This window comes from Solea senegalensis, unplaced genomic scaffold, assembly GCF_019176455.1.
Source record: "Solea senegalensis isolate Sse05_10M unplaced genomic scaffold, IFAPA_SoseM_1 scf7180000017190, whole genome shotgun sequence".
NCBI lineage: Eukaryota > Metazoa > Chordata > Actinopteri > Pleuronectiformes > Soleidae > Solea > Solea senegalensis.
Window position 1 is genome coordinate 1 of NW_025322277.1, and position 6,013 is coordinate 6,013.

The following is a 6,013-nucleotide window of genomic DNA, read 5'->3' on the forward strand; positions in this document are numbered from 1 at the left end:
GGATATGATGGAGGAGGAATACACAGACATGCCGCCACTCTTTGAGGAGCTCCCTGGCGTAGAGCCAGAGGAGGATGCTGAGGGCTATGCCAACTCAGACATTCTCAACTTGGATGATATGGAGGAGGACGAGGCCGATGCCACTTTTCCAGTGCCTTCTCGCCCCTCCAGTGCATCTGATGTCGCTCCTCCAGCTGACAGCAGCCTTTACGAGGTCTGTAAACGAGCTGCTTCTAAGCTGGGCATACAGTGGCCTGCAGTTCAGGACGCAGGTGGCACTGAGAGGGACCTTTATGATGGTAAGAGACTTCCACCAGCTCAACCACCAGCCAAACAGCTCCTTCCAGCCGTGCCTGCGTGCATGAGGGAAATGAGCCGTTTTTGGTCCTGTCCCTTTAAGAACAAGCTCCCCACCAAAGGATGTTCTAAACTGGAGATCCATGGGATGAAGGAACTGGGGCTGTCCGAACCCCCAGTGGTGGAGTCTTCAGTAGCCCACCACCTTCACCCTGATCGCCGCTCTGTCTCGGCCTCCTCTAACATCGCTCTGCCTAGTAAGATGGAACGCGTCACATCTTCCATCTTCCAGAGGATGTATAAATATGCAGCTCAGTCAGTCTGTTCTCTGAATGCAGTTACACTGCTGTCTGCGTACCTGGCTGAGATTTTGGAGGAGATGGGCCGCCAATTGGACTCTGGAGCACCAAACCCAGCTCTTTGGGACGAGATCTGTGTGGTGAATGATCTCATCCTGCGCTCCTCACGGGGAGCAGTGCAGGGCAGTGGCCGAGTTATGGGCCTCGCTGTCTCAGGAGAGAGGGCCCTGTGGCTGAACCACTCGAGCCTGAGTGATGCACAGAAGGCGGATGTGATGGATGCCGCATACGACCCCACCAAAGGTCTGTTTGGCCCAGCTCTGGAGAGGATGAGGGAAACCAGCACCCTCAGAAAGCAGGAGGGAGAAGCCTTTGATCTCTGTCTGCCCAGGAGACAAGCCCCTCGCCCCCCCTCAGGCCGCCAAGCCCACCTTTGCAGCCTCAGCTGCCGCAGTGAGGAGACGTCAGAGCAGTGCCCGCCCTCAGAGGCAGACTGGTCAGCAGGGCAACCAGCAGCCCAGGTCTGACGCCCAGAGACCGTGGGGCAAACACTCCTTTGCAGCGGTCGCAGCAAAGAACCGCCCGTCTCACCCCACTGACGGAAAGAAGAAGCGGGCGTCCTAACAACCCCAGCTTCTCCATCTCCCCCTCCGGTCAAGTTAAGAGTCATGGAGGGGGACCACCAGGACCCCGTCATGTGTGGTTCAGGAACCCTGGCTGTTGTTTGTTCTCCAGGGCTCCTTGTTCAGTCTCCCATGTGGCAGGCCCACGGGGAGAAGACACAGGGGTTCTCCAAGTTAATGTGTCACCAAACACTTCCACCCTGTCCAAACCTGTTGCAAATAAAAACAGCATTTTCGCAGCCAGGCACAAAGCCAAGGGCGAGATGCAAAATAAAAAACACAAAAATAAATCAATGTCATGCACCCCCCTCGCCACCAGAGGGAGCTCACGCTCCACTGGCGAGACACGATTCTCACCGAGTCGTGGGGGTGACGTCACCACAGCTCGACACAGGACCTCTCTCTGTCAGAGCGGACGGGTGGCGCGCATGCGCAGTTCACCCATGGATTCTATCCACTGTATCTCACGGATACAGACTTCAATTTGCCATGAAACCACCCAGGTTCAACGGTGTGTTAGTTTCAGTGGCCAAGGGGGACGCTGCACGGGTTTTGGAAGACGAAATAACGTCTTTACTGAGCAAACGAGCTATCAGAGCTGTCACGGCCGCGGAGTCACAACAGGGTTTCTACTCCCGGTACTTCCTCATTCCCAAGAAGGCAAGCACAGCCCTTCGCCCCATCCTAGATCTCCGTGTGCTAAACAAACACCTACGGAAATACACATTCAGGATGTTGACACACAAAGTGCTCTGTCGCTCTATCCGTCAGAGAGATTGGTTTGTAACGATCGATCTCTCGGACGCGTATTTTCACATCGCCATTCACCCTGCACACAGAAAATATCTCAGGTTTGCTTTCCAAGGCAAAACCTACGAGTATCAAACTGTCCCATTCGGGCTGTCGTTAGCTCCGAGGGTATTCAGCAAGTGTGTGGAGGGGGCTCTGTCTCCATTACGGAGCAAAGGCATCAGAATTTTTTCGTACATAGACGATTATCTGATATGCGCTGGCTCGCACGAGCAGGAGGTCATGGATTCTGCTGTGGTGATAAATCATCTCAGGGATCTTGGGTTCAGTATAAACTGGACGAAAAGTCAGATAGAGCCCGTACAGTGTGCGGAGTATCTGGGTCTGAAAATAGACTCCCTGTCATATCACGTCACGCTATCAGACGGGAGAATAAAATCTCTCACACAGTGTCTCTCCCTCTTTCAGATGGGGAGAGTCGTGTCGTTTCGACTATGCCTACGTCTGCTCGGCCTGATGGCATCAGTGATAGCTGTAGTGCATTTAGGTCTGTTGATGATGAGAGATTTTCAGCGGTGGGTTGCGGCTTTGCACCTGTGCCCGCGCCGTCACCTCAACCGCAGAGTGAAAGTGACTCGGACCTGTGTGAAGTCTCTCCGTCAGTGGAGGAACGCAGGGGCGTTCACCACGGGGGTCCCGCTGGGGACGGTGACGTCCAGGGTTACCATGACAACGGACGCTTCCCTGTCAGGGTGGGGAGCAACGATGTCAGGCAGAGCGGTGAATGGCTCCTGGGGTCCAGAAATGGCCCAGATTCACATAAATGTTTTGGAGCTCTGGGCAGTGTTTCTAGCGCTGAAACACTTCCTGCAATTTCTCCGAGGCCGTCATGTTCTGGTGAAAACAGACAACTCCACTGTGGTAGCCTATGTCAACCGTCAGGGAGGCACTCGCTCACTACGGTTACACAAGTTGGCTCGGGAGATGATACTGTGGAGCAGCACCAGGCTCCTCTCACTCAGGGCGACACATGTGCCGGGAGTTCTGAACAGAGGGGCGGACTTGATGTCTCGTGGGAATCCTCTGTACGGGGAATGGTCTCTGCACCCGCAGGTTGTGGACCAGATTTGGAAGAGATACGGCCGAGCCGCCGTAGATCTCTTCGCCTCGCAGGAAAACGCCCGCTGTCCGCTGTTTTTCTCCCTGTCGGACATCACTGCACCTCTCGGTGTGGATGCTCTGGCTCACCCTGGCCAAACGTGCTGCTCTACGCATTCCCTCCCCTCAGTCTGATTTCCCCCACCCTGGCCAGGGTGAGGGAGCAGAATCTGTCTCTCATACTGGTGGCGCCAAGATGGCCGTCCAAACACTGGGTGGCGGAAATAGTTCAGATGTTGGCGGGCGACCCCTGGCCTCTGCCCATACGCAGAGACCTCCTGTCCCAGGCACGCGGGGAGATTTACCACCCCCACCCAGACCGCGTGGCGCTCTGGGCCTGGCCCGTGAGAGGTTTAATTTGGACGCAGCAGGACTGCCTCCGCAGGTTATAGACACCATTCAGAGTGCAAGGGCTTCCTCCACCCGTGCTTTGTACGGCTGTAAATGGCGGGTTTTCGAGGAATGGTGTGAGTCTAGACTCACAGTCCCTTTTCAGTGTTCAGTTGTGGACCTGTTGTGTTTTCTACAGGAGCTGGTGGATAAAGGAAGAGCTTTTTCCACAGTAAAAGTGTACCTCGCTGCCATCTCAGCATGTCACGTGGGTTTTGGTGATAAACCGGTGGGACAGCACCCCCTGGTTTGTCGCTTTATGAAAGGTGCACGTCGAAAGCTCCCAGTTTCTAGGCACCTGGTTCCACTGTGGGACCTTCTGGTGGTGCTGGATGCCCTTTCTCAGCATCCCTTTGAGCCTTTGGAGGCTGTGGGGATGAAGTTTGTGTCTCTGAAAACGGTTCTGCTTTTGGCTTTGTCTACGGCGAAGCGCGTGAGCGACCTTCAGGCGTTGTCTATCCGCCCTTCCTGTCTACAGTTCGGTCCGGGACTCTCCAAGGTTTGCTTGCGGCCCAATCCGGCTTTTGTGCCTAAGGTGGTGGAGTCGGCTTACAGGTGTCCCACAGTAGAGTTGCTGGCTTTTCACCCGCCTCCATTCTCCTCGACGGAGGAGCAGAGGCTTAACACTTTGTGTCCGGTGAGGGCTCTGCAGTCCTACGTGAGTAGGACGGCAGATTTCAGGCGTACTGACCAGCTGTTTGTTTCCTGGTCCACTACCCATAAGGGCAAGCCATTGTCCCGCCAGAGGCTGTCTCACTGGATTGTGGAGGCCATTTCTGTGGCGTACAGTTGCAAAGGTTTGCTGCCGCCCCAGGGTTTGCGTGCTCATTCCACCAGGAGTATAGCTGCTTCCTGGGCTCTGTTTAGAGGGGTGTCTGTTCAGGATATTTGTGCTGCGGCGAGCTGGGCTACGCCTCACACCTTTGTCAAGTTTTACAGGCTAGATGTCTCTGGTCCTTCTTTGGCCCAAGTGGTGCTCGGTGCCGGTGCTCCGGGGTTGGAGTGATGTTGTCACTCAACCTTTTGTGGTAGTTAGGCTTCGGGAGTCATATGCAATCCGGGAGTGGTCTATATCTCCCATAGTGAAACACCGAACGAAGTTAGAAAAAGAACGAAGGGTTACTCAACGTAACCCCGGTTCTTTGATAACAGAGTGAGGTGTTTCACTATGGGATATCGCCTTGGCATGACCAACCAGGGAAGCTCCAATGGCACCACGTCTGTCAGTGACAGACAGGTCGAGCTGTGCTGGGGCACCGCCCCCTTCATACTATCACAGCCGACCCGCCCCTCAAAATCATTCAAGACCGGTTTCTTTCCGTGCCTAATGCAAGAAGGGGCGTGTGGTGAAACACCTCACTCTGTTATCAAAGAACCGGGGTTACGTTGAGTAACCCTTCGTTTCTCTGACAGTTGAACCAACACAACAATGAGGATCAAAACCCTGTGGACTTCCTGTTCACCACACAGAGTGACAAAGCTGTTAACTGTTGAGAAATACCACAGTTAGACCACTTTAACATTTGTAAAGATACTTCTGTGCAGCTCAGATGTAACTTTTCAGTTTCCTTTATAGGCCCTGACTGCGCTCTCTCCAGTTCCGGCTTTTCAGCCAATAAGAATGAGCCACAACAGAGGAATTCACCAATCGGTGAGCGTCAATCAGAGACACTAATATATCCTATCAATAACTTCGTGCATCTGTATAGCAGCAAATATTAAGTCCAAGTGAATAAATCAGACCAAACATTACATTAAATGTCTAAACTAACCGTGCTTTAGCATTAGCATCCACCTCCCAGCTGTCAGTAAGTGGCAACATTCAATACTAGCTGACCGCTCGACTTCTCAACAAACTTAGTCAAACTTCAACTCGTGTGTTTTCCACCTACACTGAGAGGGTACACTGTCTTAGAAAAGAATCACTGACTTATATGAGATGGACTATGGCTGGTTAGAACACCACTGGTCGTGGTATTTCACACTACCGGCTAAGTTGACACCGCAGCTGAATAAGTCGATTAAATATAAAGAGGAACAGAGGGTGTAACGCAGTTCAGCCTGGTAGATAGACGCAGCTTTGGAGCAGAGAGAGTTTTGTTACCCTCAGCACTTAATAGCCACGTATCATGCCAGCAGAGACTCATCGGTTAGCTAGCAGCTAACTAACCTTAGCTTAAAGCGGCTACTAGTTAAGAGTGAATTGCAAAGCTGCGACACGGAGGCTTACCAGCAGTATAACCGTGACGTAGCGGATTTCCAGAGAGGAAGATGCTGCTAACAGTTTCATTGTACAGTGGAGTTATTTCTGAGGTGGTGGTGGTGGTGGTGGTAGTACTCTTCAGTCTTCCCAGTCTGTTACGACGCCGCTATTCTCACCGCAGCAGGAAACTGGCGGCGAACCGATTTCACTGTGACCACGGATGCGAAGTGGCGTTTCCTTATTTTTCTTTGGCTTTGTGGGTAATGTAGTTTTTAAAGTCAATGCACAAGTTT

General features: G+C 52.9%; 1 pseudogene; it reads left to right on the forward strand.

The window, feature by feature from the left end:
• The first annotated feature begins 2,406 nt into the window (after positions 1–2,406).
• On the forward strand, positions 2,407–4,910 carry LOC122764067 (annotated as a pseudogene).
• The last annotated feature ends 1,103 nt before the right edge of the window (positions 4,911–6,013 follow it).